At 35.7% G+C, this 13,595-nt stretch overlaps 1 non-coding gene across 1 annotated transcript; it reads right to left on the bottom strand.

The window, feature by feature from the left end:
• Positions 1–1,167: 1,167 nt before the first annotated feature.
• On the bottom strand, positions 1,168–1,296 carry LOC126028786 (small nucleolar RNA SNORA51). The gene has a single exon (XR_007502498.1). It is a non-coding gene; the product is annotated as a small nucleolar RNA SNORA51 (small nucleolar RNA).
• Positions 1,297–13,595: the final 12,299 nt, after the last annotated feature.

Here is a 13,595-nt window from a genome sequence, read left to right as displayed (position 1 = left end):
ATTTCAAGGCCAAACACAGTCTTTCTAGGGTGCAGAATCAAGTTACTACTGATTGTAGGACTCACAAGTCTTAGTCCCTCTCACATATTTCAGAAATACCACTTCTCTCATCATTTGTCCTTACAGACCTCATTCCTTTCACCCCTGCTCCCATTATCTGTTTGGCCAGAAAAAAATTATTAGTTATGAGCAAATATTTGTGCAAAGCATAGTAATGACCTATTATTATTCCTAAGATAATTGTATTTCCATAACTGAGGAAAGTGCAGGGGCAAAGAAGTACAAATGACCTACCTGGCTACCAACTTGAAGTAAGAGGAAGAACCACAGAAAATGAATTTGAATAGTTTTCTTAAAAATATTCTCCTATCAAACATATAATATCAGAACTTGCTCATGAAGCACACATGGTTTCATCAGTGCTACCTCTAAAAAAATGTATCAGATGACAAAAAGGTCTCGTCATTTCTAACTATCATAAAGTGTGACAAATAAAATACATTTTGGTTCTGTTGAGTTGAAGATAATAGTCCAATCAATGGATGCCAGCAGAATTCCTGAACAAAATCAAGATGAATAAATAAGGTCATTAGTAGAGTAAGCAGAATAAATACTTAAAACTTGCTTAAGAACAAATGAAAGTAGACAGGTAAAGGCACCTATAATTAGAAAATGAAAATTAAGCCCACTTCTCCAGTGGCCAGTCACAAATGTGTATAATGTTGGTTCTAGAAAAGAACCCCCATCTTATTTCATGTACCATAATTTAAAGTACTGTGAATAATTTCATGACACCCACTCCTAGAGTGCTCTCTTCCTTATAACAAGGTCCCAAAAGGACCCTTTCCACCCTTTCCTTGTTTCCCAGCTCAGTCCCATAGACCAATTCTGCAGTTCCATTGTCTTTGGCCATTTCTTCTTCCCTTATTATGATTCTTCATATCTCACATATGAGGGGGATCATTCTACATCTGTTCCTCTCCTTACAATTCAGTATTTTATGAACTCAGTATTTGATGACTAAATTCAGTATATATAATTCAGTTTCTGCTAACTTCACTCTGCATTATATGCTCTAGTTCTATCCATGTAGTTGGAAATCACATGGCTTCATCTTTTCATATTGCTGAGTACTACCACCAATTTCTTTGATCTGGTCATCTATTTTTTTGTCCCCCAATTCACAATACAGACCAGGCAAAGAGCCTGGGTTGAGATGTATATGGGGTGCAATTACTATACCTCCTCTTTCTATACAGTCAATGTAAAGAACACTGTGGTAAGAATTGGGAGGCCTTGGTCATCTATTTTGGATGCTTTGCTTGTTTCTAGATCTTGGCAATTGTGAATATGCTGCAGTGAAATAGGAGTGCAAATGTCTTTTTGAAGTAGTGTTTTTGAGTTTTTTGTGATAGATACTCTGAAGTGGAAATGATGTTATACAAAAGTTCAATTCTCAGTTGTTTTTTACCACACCGGTGGTGCTCAAGGGTTACTGTCAGCTCAGGAATTACTTCTGGCAGTGTTTGGAATACCATATGGGATGCTGGGAATCAAATCCAGGTCAGTCATGTGCAAGAGAAATGTCTAACCTACTGTAGTAACACTCTGGTTTCCAATTGTTAGTTTTTTGAGAAGTGTCCATATTAATTTCCATGGAAGATGAACCAGTCAACATTCTCATCAAACAATGAATGAGGTGTCTTTTCCCCTTTATGTATTGGAAAAGTCTTGCTGTTAGTATCACTCAGAGAATATCAGCCTATGTTCTCTAGGCTGAGAAATAGGGTAGAAGAGAGTGGGGGTTGAAGATTTCCTGGCTTCTCAAAATGTTTGGAAATCCATTATTTAAAATATGGCATCTGCAGGTACTTAATGCTGCAATACAAAACATAGGGTACACACATAAAATATTATATACTGAAGGGGTACCTGTTATGTAAGCTGAAAATTAATTTGAGATTCTAAATTAACAATACAATGCGATTCTATGAAGACCATTCTAGAGAGATCCATGTTAGAATCTAATGAGATCAACCACTTTTCTGCTCAAAGTGTATAGTGGCTTACAAGGGATGAATGTGAAGGTGTCACATGGCCAGCAGGTACTTCAGTGCATGTCCCTATCTTTGCAGGCCTCATACCACAAACCCTCCCCATTCATGACTCCTAGAAAATGTCAAACCCTCTTCTGTTCATGTAAAATATTCTTTCTGTGGACATTACTGGAGCTTGCTTTCTTACCTTTTCCAGATATTTACTCAAGCTGTCTTCTAAATGACACCTTTCCTAAAGATCATGCTTAGAAATGTCCTATCCTTCCTTAAGTTCTTTTGCTTTTTTCATTTATTTTCTTTTATTTTTAGTTTGTTTAGGGGATACACATAATGGTGCTTGCCCTTCCTTAAGTTCTTATTATTCTTATTATTCTCCTTTATTGTCTGTCACCTCCTGAGAAGAGAGCCAGGAAATTTTATCTGCTTTATTTGATAATAATGAAACTCGAGCTTCTAGAAAGGGGGTCACATTGAAAGTGCCAAACCAGGAGCAAGAAATCAACACTTTTTATAGATTTATAAGTGTATGTGCATATGTATACTGTCAGACAAGAACTACTACAATATAAAAAAAATTTCCCTTATTCAGTTTGTGATTCTTTGTATTTAAATGTAGGTAATTTTATTAAGAATCTTCTGTGTTTCATACCCTTTTACTAAGAGTATTCATCTTGCTTAATTCACTTGACTCATGCAACAAGCAACATCTCCAAATCTCTTCCCTTCCTATGTTCTTTATTCCCTCTTATATTTATGATGTAATGATACTTTATTATCATATTATAATAATTTTATTATTAATTTTTTTGTTTGGGGGGTATACACATGCTGGTGCTTAGGGATACCACCGAGCTCTGTGCTCAGTGATTATTCTTGGCAAGATTTGGGGTGTTGGATCAAACCCAAGCTGGCTGCACACAAAACAAATGTCCTGCCTATTGTAGTAACTCTCTGCCCAATCCCTCTGCCGCATCTTTCTTTCACTGTTGTTAACTGCTATTACAGTAATTGGGGGATCTCACACACATCTGGCCACAGTGGCCCACATTTGGTTGTGTCTTTGCCAGGGGTCACACAGCTGAATGTGATAATCCCAACTGTCAGCAGTATGCTCACTGTGGGGGATCCCTCCTTGAAGTACTTGCACAGCATCTTCTGAAGGTCATTGTGGTATTTCCACACTTACTCACTGGAAGTGGAATTTCATGACCATAGAAGTTATTTTGCTTTTAGTTTTGGTGCTCACTGAGAGTTGTACCCCTATAGTTGTGTTACTTACACATACCAAGCTTTGGTGTGTCCAGAAATTGCCTGTAATATCAGGGATCACACACAGGATAGCTGCCAGGCTCAAAGGACAAAGGTGCCAAGATCACATTTGGCACAATGCTGCAGCACAATAATTTAACTCTTGGTTTATGCCTACAGATCAAGAACTCTAAGCCACAAAGCTATCCTCAAGGCCATCCATCCATCCATCCATCCATCCATCCATCCATCCATCCATCCACCCACCCACTATGGATTGATTGTACCAGGGAATAAATCAGAACCTCTCACATGTGAAAAAACCCAGAACCTCCCACATGTATAGTGTATGATGAAGCATATCCCTCAAGCCAATAATACATTTTCAGAGTAATTTTTACACAACTAAAATTTTAGTCTTTTTTTTTCTGATCAAATTCTTATATCATGTAACTTAAAAATTATGTTAACTTAAAAACTTCACCGTATTTTCAAATTTCCTTATTTTTGCTTAAATCTCTAAAATGAACTACAAGTCATACTTGCCAACATTTAAATATTCTGCTAAGGAGACTTAAACAAGAAGTTGTGGTTATTCTTTATAACTTGTTGTTCCTTATAACTTACTTTAAAGTCCATGACTGCTATGTTCACTCATAGAACTATAACTGCAAACTTTCATGGACCCTCCTGCTCATACAGCTGTGAGTGGAGTAGATAAGAAAACATTGAAAGTGTTAAAATACGGGGCCAGCGAGGTGGCGCTACAGGTAAGGTGTCTGCCTTGCAAGCGCTAGCCAAGGAAAGGACCGCAGTTCGATCCCCCGGCGTCCCGTATGGTCCCCCCAAGCCAGGGGCAATTTCTGAGCGCGTAGCCAGGAGTAACCCCTGAGCATCTAACGGGTGTGGCCCGAAAAACCAAAAAAAAAAAAAAGTGTTAAAATACATAGACCGTTTTTATCACTTATAACTAATTCTTTTTGCCTTTTGTCTGATTGCTGTATTTTGATTATGAGAACTTTTTTCCATGTTTTAAGTAAAATTAAAATTTTCTACTTCTCTTCTAAGATTCTGAATCAGCTTAATTTTAGTGTCCTGAAATTGAAAGGTTAGCTGTTTTTAAAAAAAAATGCTGCTATTTATAGCCACTTATCTGCTTGAAACAGGATTCTATTTTTCATTCAACAACAAGAAAGATCCACCGGAATAAACTGAAGGTTAAATCTCTAAAACTACAATTGGCATCTATAATTCCATTGCCATAATTATTTTTTCTTTTTTTAAATTTATCAAGTTTGTTAAAGAAATTTCATGGTCTCTTTTTGAAATTTTATCAAGCAATTATTAAACGTTTTACTTAATTTAGATAAATATACATCAAAAATTAATTGGATTTTTCTCCCTTTTTTAAAAGTCCTGCTCCTATAAGTGACTTGAAAATGACTGTTATGGCCAAGAGGTTGGTGAGTTTTCCCCTTAATGGTAGAAATAGTAAATATTATGGCTTAACAGTTAAACAACAGTTAAACTTGAGGCTAACTATATCAGCACTTAATTCATGCTTTAAAAAATAACAATTTAAAAATGTTATGCCATTTTAAAATGTGAAACACTTACTTTTGGTGTTAGGGTCGGGGATCAGTCCCCACTTCTCCGGAGAGGCACCTCGAGCGTTTCAAGGAGGGACGGAGCCATGCAAGTTGCACAGGTGGTTTATTACCTGGCGCCTCAGGGTCAAAGCCAAAGCAGTGACCCCGATCCTTTACTTAAGCAGAGTTTTTATAGAGTACTTTTCAAAGGAACAGCATCATCATCCATATTTAGAGATATTCAGTAACCAGAGAAACAATCATGAAATTTTAACAGACCACTCCCAGGGTTACCTATTACTAAGAAAACAATATAACTCAGTTAGAAGAAAGAGATATTCAGCAATTATTAAAACCTAACAGACCACTACCAGTGTTACATATTACACAAAGAGACAATTGCTAAAGTTTAACAGACCACCACTAAAAGTTACATTTTTATCCTACAGGAAAATATTAAACTTAAGGTTACATTTTATTTCCAAGGATGGAGGTGGAGGGGTAGCTATCTTACTGAAAGTTTTACAAGCAGAGATAACAGAGAGCATGAGCAAATTGGGCATATACTGCCCTCAAGGTTCGTATCTCTTTCGGCTAACGTTAGCCTGTGGTTCTGAAGGTCAGGGGACAGGAGGCCTTGAAAACTTAAGAAATTTTAAACTATATATGCTTATAAAAAGCAAAAGATCCTTGTCCCTTTCACCGGGATCTTACCAAAAAGAGGTGGGAGGTTGGCTTTGGCTTAGGTATCATCGTTGGCTAAACTCTACTTTAGCCTAACAGAGCTGTTTTCCTGTGTAATGTTTGTAATGGTAGTAGTACTGAGAAAGACACACAAATTGAAGATATCTGGTATTGCTGGATGTCTGGTATTGAGTGCCTGATATTACTGGATCCTTCATGGATAACCTACAAGTATAGAGACCACATACAAATATCAAAAAACAATCAGAGGCTGAAGTTATAATAAGTACCGCTCTTGCCTTGTGTGTGGCTGACACAGGTTCAATTCCTGTACTCCACTGGTCCCCCAAGCCCACCATGAGTGATCCTAGAGCTTAGAACCCATAGTAAACTCTGAGTACAACCAGCTGTGGCTGAAAACCTAAAATAAAGAAAAAAGACATCAGTCAAATGTGAAGCCCCAACCACATAGAAAACAACTACATAAATACCCACTTTACTAAAGAACCATGTTTAGTAGGTTTTCTCTTTCCCATAATCAACCCCTCTAGACTTACTACGAATGCAAAAAATGTTTTTCTATAATTTATATATAATTTTATATATAAAATCCCAGAAATTCCAGAATCCTAGGACATCTCTAAATTTAACTCTCCTCCTAGCCTTCATAGCTTATTTGTTTAAAATTTTATAAGTGAATTAACGTTACAACAAAAATATACATTCTTCCTCTTTTTATAGCTACACCTTTATGTCCTAATGAGTACAGTATATGATTAATGATGTGATTAGTGAGTAAGGTAGCAGAAAATGAGATTGCTTCTGATAGAAAAAAGCTTCCATATTGAACTGTTTTAATTAACCTTAATTACCAAAAGCCTTCATAGAAACTTAGTATAGGCATCTTTACTCTTCAAGTATTAAAAAAAATCACTGGATCATCAAAAATTAGAGTAAAAGGAATTGTCTTATCTTTATTTTATTACACTTCTAGATTACTTAATGATCAATTTTTTCTTCATTGGAAAATTCTAGTCAGTAAAGAAATAAATAATGAGGAAATTAGAATTTTGTACTTTGTAATTTTTGTATCTCGTAAGAGAGTTTTGCATCTTTTGAATTTTCACAAATTCAGGACTCTAGGTTTTAACTATAATAGCAACTTATAGAAATAGACATGAATATTATATGATTCTTATAAAAAATAGGGCATATTACCTACTATTTACTCTGTTCCAAAAGAAAAATTGAACTTCGATGAAAACTAGAACTTTGTGGCAATCTTAATGCAGTATAGACAGATATTAAATTATAACATTTATGGCCCAAACTCATATATTTTTAAACCAACGTTATTTCAATCTTATCTACCAGGGATAAGAAGCCACAAATTATATAACACAGGGGTGCCTCCCACTCTCAACATTTGTCATGGGGACTCGACTTAGACTCCATGTGATTGGACAGTGACTGTCCAATCCTGAACTTCAGATCCCAACCAAAGAACCTACCCATTTCCCTGCAACAGCACCAGGAATCAAACACCCTCCAGGGAGTGCCTAATACGGTTCTGGCACTGACATGCACCAAGTTGATGTGACAGCCTGAATAAGAGGAAACACCAACAACTTGATTTAAGAGCAGGTTGTCCTTCCTCATCACCTAATGGTAAGAGGAAATCAGAAGACATTCCGTCCTTAAGATTTGTGCAAAAACGAAGATCGCTAACTACAGAAGACTAACTTTGACAACCACCACTGAGCAGAATTTTTTTCTGTGGCCAAAAAGAAAGACCCTTGCCTAGGCTTCTGCCTGGGATTTGTGCAAAAACCAAGATCTCTAATTCCAGAGGTTTGACTTTGACAGCCATGACTGAGCAGAACTTCTGAAACCATAAGGAAAGACTCTATCTTCTATCTATCTATGCTCCTTCCTAAGACCTGCACAAAAACCAAGATCACTAATTATAGGAGACTGATTACAACAACTGTAACTGAACAGAATTTCTGAAACCATAAGGAAAGACTCTATCCTATGCTCCATCCAAGGATCTGCACAAAAACCAAGATCACTAATTACTGAAGACTGATTACAACAACCTTGACTGAGCAGAACTTCTAGAACCATAAAAGAAAGACTATGCTAGATTTCATCCTATGACCTGCGCAAATACCATGATCTCTAATTACAGAAAACTGGTTTTGACCGCCACACTGAGCAGAACATTTCCTAGCCCATCAAAAGACCTTGATGTTTGACAATGAGCATGTCCAAGCCTGTAGTATGCTTCAAGGGTGGAGAAACCCTGTATCTCCTAAGCCAAGGGAATTCCCTTTCTCATTTCCCCAACACTTACTGTGCCTATCAAAAAAAAAAAAATGGTGGTGGTGGAGAGGTGGCACTAGAGGTAAGGCATCTGCTGTGTAAGTGTTAGCCTAGGATGGACTACAGTTCGATCCCCCGGTTTCCCATATGGTCCCCACAAGCCAGGAGCAATTTCTGGGTGCATAGCCAGGAGTAACTCCTGAGCATCAACGGGTGTGGCCCAAAAACAAACAACAACCTTGCCACACCAGCACACCAGCTCCCCTTCCATTTATTTCCTTCCTCTTGGTATTGTTGTTTTGTTGCTATTTTTAGTTGTTTTTTTGTTGCTTGTTTTCCTTCTTTTTCTTTATTTCTTTCGCTTTCTTTCTCCCTCCCTCCCTTCCTCCCTCTCTCTCTCTCTTTCTTTCTTTCTTTCTTTCTTTTTCTTTTTTCTTTCTTTCTTTTTTCTTTTCTTTCTTTCTTTTCTTTCTTTCTTTTTTCTTTTTTCTTTTTCTTTTTTCTTTTTTCTTTCTTTTTCTTATTTCTTTCTTTCTTCTTTTTCTTCTTTCTTTTTTTTTTTTTTCTTTCTTTCTCCCTCCCTCTTTCCCTCTCTCTCTCTCTTTCTTTCTTCTTCTTTCTTTCTTTTTCTTTTTCTCTTTCTTTCTTTTCTTCTTTCTTTCTTTCTTTTTTCTTTCTTTCTTTCTTTCTTCTCTCTTCTTTCTTTCTTTTTCTTTTTTCTTTCTTTCTTTCTTTTCTTTCTTTCTTTTCTTTCTTTCTTTCTTTCTTTCTTCTCTCTTTCTTTCTTTCTTTCTCTCTCTTTCTCCCTCCCTCCCTTTCTTTCTCTCTCTTTCTTTTCTTTCTTCTTTTTCTTTCTTTCTTTCTTCTTTCTCTTTCTTCTTTCTTTCTTCTTTCTTTCTTTCTTTCTTTCTTTTTTCTTTCTTCTTTCTTTCTCTTTATTTATATCTCTATCTCTCTCTTTCTTCTTTCTTTCTTTCATTTTCTTTCTTTTTTGTTTCTTCTTTCTCTTTCTTCTTTCTTTCTTTTTCTCTCTTTCTATCTCTCTATCTCTCTTTTTCTCTTCCTTCCTTCCTTCCTTCCTTCCTTCCTTCCTTCCTTCCTTCCTTCCTTCCTTCCTTCCTTCCTTTCTTTCTTTCTTTCTTTCTTTCTTTCTTTCTTTCTTTCTTTCTTTCTTTCTTTCTTTCTTTCTTTCTTTCTGTCTTTCTCTTCTTTCTTTTACTCCTGGCTCTACGCTCAGAAATGGCTCCTGCCAGGCTCAGGGACCATATGGGGTGCAGGGATTTGAACCACCTTCAAGGCAAACGCCCTACCTCCATGTTATGACTCCGGCCCTTCCTTCCTTCCTTCCTTCCTTCCTTCCTTCCTTCCTTCCTTCCTTCCTTCCTTCCTTCCTTCTCTCTTTCTTTTGTTCTTTCTTTCATTCTTTCTTTCATTCTCTCTTTCTCTCTCTTTCTCTTTCTTTTTCTTTCTTCCTTTCTTTTTTTTTTCCTTCTTTTAAATCTATATTTATAGCTTCTAGACGGGCTTCTTCCAGCTTTTTTTTTTTTTTCTCCAACAGAACCACAGAAATTGAATCATCTTGTTCAGCCTCAAAAAATGAAGGGTAATAAAAAGTATGGTATCAGGAGCAAACAATCTCATGAACATTGAGTTTAAATAAAAAATGATCAGACCTAAACACCAAACCCAAGGTCAATAACAACAGAATCAAGATAACCCAATCTACAACAAGCTATAAACAGAGGGTGTTACACTGGCAGTCTAGGGGAGGGGTAATGGTGGTATTTGATGCATGCTGGGAACAGGGGTGGAAGGAAGATAACATTGGTGGTGGGAGAGGCCCTAATTCACTGTTACTATATACCTTAAATATAACTGTGAAAGACTTGTAATTCACAATGGTCACAAAAAAAATTAAAATTTATTTCCTGAATAACTTTCAAATATACATCCCAGTATTATTCACTGTAGCCCTATGTTCACATTACTCTACAGAAGCTTTTATGTTGTAAGTGGGTGCATATACCTTTTGACCATTTTCACCTATTTCACCCCTGCTTTGCCCCACAGTCAGCTTCTTGGGGAAGACAGACTAAAATGTAGGGAAGTTTGTGGAAAGAGCATGAGGAGTCAACTATCATTATGGGATGGAAAGATCAGATTATTAGCTACATGCCTGTTTCATGAGGGTGATAAATATCAGCACAATCTTTTTATTTAATTTAATACAATAAATGCTCTTAGTATTCAATTACCATAATGTAATTAAATACATTCTCAAATTTAGCATGCTTAAAGGTCTCTTAGAAACTTGAAGAATCTGCTTTATAATGTTCTGTTTCAGCTGAACTCCAAATTGCTTTCTAAATGCAATGACTATTACTACACTAGCACTACGTTAATCAGGAGTCCTAATATCCCACTTTGAGAACCACTGACCAAGATTTTAATTACATGTGTGATGGCTGGTTAAGTTCTATAAGCCTACATTGCAAGGACTGACTTGACTGATGGCAATATCATATCACAGAGTTTTAGTTTTTGCTACTAATTTTGAAAGTTAAATTTGAATTTAATCTGATTCAGATGGTGTAGTTATGACTTCCTTTTGGCTTTCTGTAAAGGTAGACATGGGCAGTGCAGTCTGGAAAAATAAAAGTTTGGTGGTGTAGAATGGAGGGTGTGGGAGGCAGAACTCTAGCAATGACCTTAAGAATGCTGTGCTCCACCCTTCACTTATTTCTTGGGTGTGCCTCTGCTGTGCCTCCTTTTGAATTTCTCAGCACAGCTGGGAGATGAAAGCACAAAGCATCACAGAGAAATCACGTAGTTAAGAGGGTAGCATTTGCTCTTATTTTTCTTTTGAGTTGATTTTTCTAGTCTCTTTCTGCCCAATTAAGATTCAGAACTATGTAAAGCCACAGGAGCCCATTGAGAGAAAGTATCTTCACTCTTTTACACCCCTATACTCATGTTCTTTATATCTAACAATATTCTTATAACACTATGAATATTGACCACTTATAAATTCCTATGGAATTTTACTTATGAGAGCCAGTTTACCGTTTTCAATAATTCACACCATTTTATTTATATTTAGCATTCTCTCTATTCCTAGAAATCCAATTGGTTTAAGAAGACAAATAATTGCACCTTCAACTTTATTGGTATAGCAACATTATCTTCTTTCCATACTAAACCCTAGAATTTGCAACCCTAGAATTAACTAAACAAATTTTAATGGTGCTATAATAGAAAACTGTTGGAGTTTTTGGATGATAGTTTTTATCGAAACTAAAATATGATACTCCTCAATTTTTTAAAGATGCTAATTTATAGCTAAATACAAACTGATATAATAAAATACAAATTAGTTTAACAAATGTTTAAATAATTTAAAATGATTTTTAACTTAGAAAATTTTAATCCTTCCGTTTCCTTCCAATATCAGTAAATACAAAGTTAATGAATTCCTGGAACATAATAGACAAGAATCTAAAAACATAAAGGGCAAAAATCTGTCAAAGTTTAACAAATGCAAATTCAAAATCAGTCATTCTCATGTTATCCCAGACTATTATATTTAGTATTCTATCGGGCACAAGATATTCTAAGTCTTGATTATTCCTATTATAAAATAAATAAAATTGGCATTATTTCTAGGAGAAAAAGTGATCAATGTAGGGATTTCCTTAAACAATATTCTCAGGGGCCAGAGAGATAGCATGGAGGTAAGGCATTTGCCTTGCATACAGGACGGTGGTTGAAATCCCAGCATTCCATATGGTCCCCTGAGCCTGCCAGGAGCGATTTCTGAGCAAAGAGCCAGGAGTAGCCCCTAAGCACTGCTGGGTGTGATCCAACCCCCCCCCAAAAAAAAACCCCAATATTCTCATTTGTCTTGTTCTTTGGACCTCTTTTAAAGGCTAAAAAATTAATGAAGATAGGGGAAAATCAATGAAGATACCAAATATTTATTATATAAGAAATTGAAAAATAGCAAATATTCAATAAACTTATAAATAAATAACAATAGCTATTCATAGTTTAAAAGATTGGGGCACAAGCTTTGCATGTGAAGGACCAAATTAAATTCCTAGTTCCTGCATCACTGTCTTGAACTTGGACTGGCACAAAGAGGGATTTGAGAAAGGCTGGGAGAGGATGGCCCTAAGCATCCTTGGTAGCCCTCCTGCTCTTTCCTTAAAAAAATTAAGAGTCCAAAGCATTAATAAATAAAAAATATGATTGAACAAATAATCATATTTTCCAAGCAAAAATAATTCAGCCCTGAGAAGCCTGTAATAGTTGATTCTCAAAACTTCTGAAAGACCTGTGTCATTAATTCATTGTGAAGTTAAATTAAAAAATCAGTGCTACTGGGGCCTGAGTGATAGCACAGCAGCAGGGCATTTGTCTTGCACATGGAACAAACCCAAGTTCCATCCCTATATGATCCCTGAGACTGCCAGGAATAATTTCTGGGCACAGAGCCAGGAGTAATCCCTGAATGCTGCTTGTTGTGGCACAAAAACCAAATAATAATAATAATAATAATAATCCATGCTACTGACTCAACAACACTGAAAGCATGAGATCTAAGCTGCAACCATAGAAATTTGAAAAGTGTCTTTTAAGGTGCCAGGAAGGGAAGGGAAGGGGAGGATTATGAAGTATGGGAATACTGGTGGAGGGAGTTGAAATTAAGTGATGAAACTGGTATCAAAATAGTATATGCCTAAAACTCAACTATCAATAACTTCATGAGTCATGGTCTTTAATTAAATAAAAATTAAAAAAAAACCTATTTAGTTTATTAGATGTGGCAACTTCAAAATAGATTATAAACTATTTCTGCTTCAAAAATCTGGGGTAAGAGACTTATTTTGCTAAACCTTACTCATACTCCCTGTCAATCGGTTGAGAGATGTGCTAGCTAAATCTCTTCTGCATCCTATAAAATATTCTGAAGTTTAATAAATATGGCATAACATAAAAAGAAAGACCTCCTGAAAAATCTTCCTAAACTTAATTTATGATGATAATATAGTTATGAAAATTGTATATATACATATATAGAAGTCCACTTTCATATAATGTTCATGCAGTAGATGTTTGTAAATATCAGTATGCAAAAATGTGTGTATTCACGTTTTCTTAAAAACTTAATTTTGGGGACACAACTGGCAGTACTCAGGGTTTACTCTTGGTTCTGCAGCCAAGACTACTCATGAGAATCATAGAGGATATCGGGAATTGAATCTAGGTCATCAGTGTGCAAGACAAATGCCTTAGCCATTGTATTATCTCTCTAGCCTTTTGTAGAATATTTTAAATACATAAGCAGGAAAATGAATCTGGAAACTGTTCTGAAACTCAATTGTTTATTTCTCAAAAAGTAGGATTTAATTGTAAGAACTATACATATTTGGAAATATAAAGTATATTAATGAGATTCATCATATCTGTTTTTAGTTTTTAAAAATAAAGGGTGGATCAACTATATTCCCTTTCAAAAGTAGTGATAAGATTAGCAGTGAATAATTGACAAGTGTGAAAACCAAAGAAAAGGAAATGAAAATAACTTCTAAAAATATATTAAATTTAGCTTTTTTTTATGTAATGGGAGGACAAATATGGGGAAAAGCTTTAGAATGATCAGATTCACGATAGACTATCTTTCAAGATATTG

The sequence above is a fragment of the Suncus etruscus genome, chromosome 14, assembly GCF_024139225.1.
Source record: "Suncus etruscus isolate mSunEtr1 chromosome 14, mSunEtr1.pri.cur, whole genome shotgun sequence".
NCBI lineage: Eukaryota > Metazoa > Chordata > Mammalia > Eulipotyphla > Soricidae > Suncus > Suncus etruscus.
This window is presented reverse-complemented; position numbering and strand designations above follow the sequence as displayed.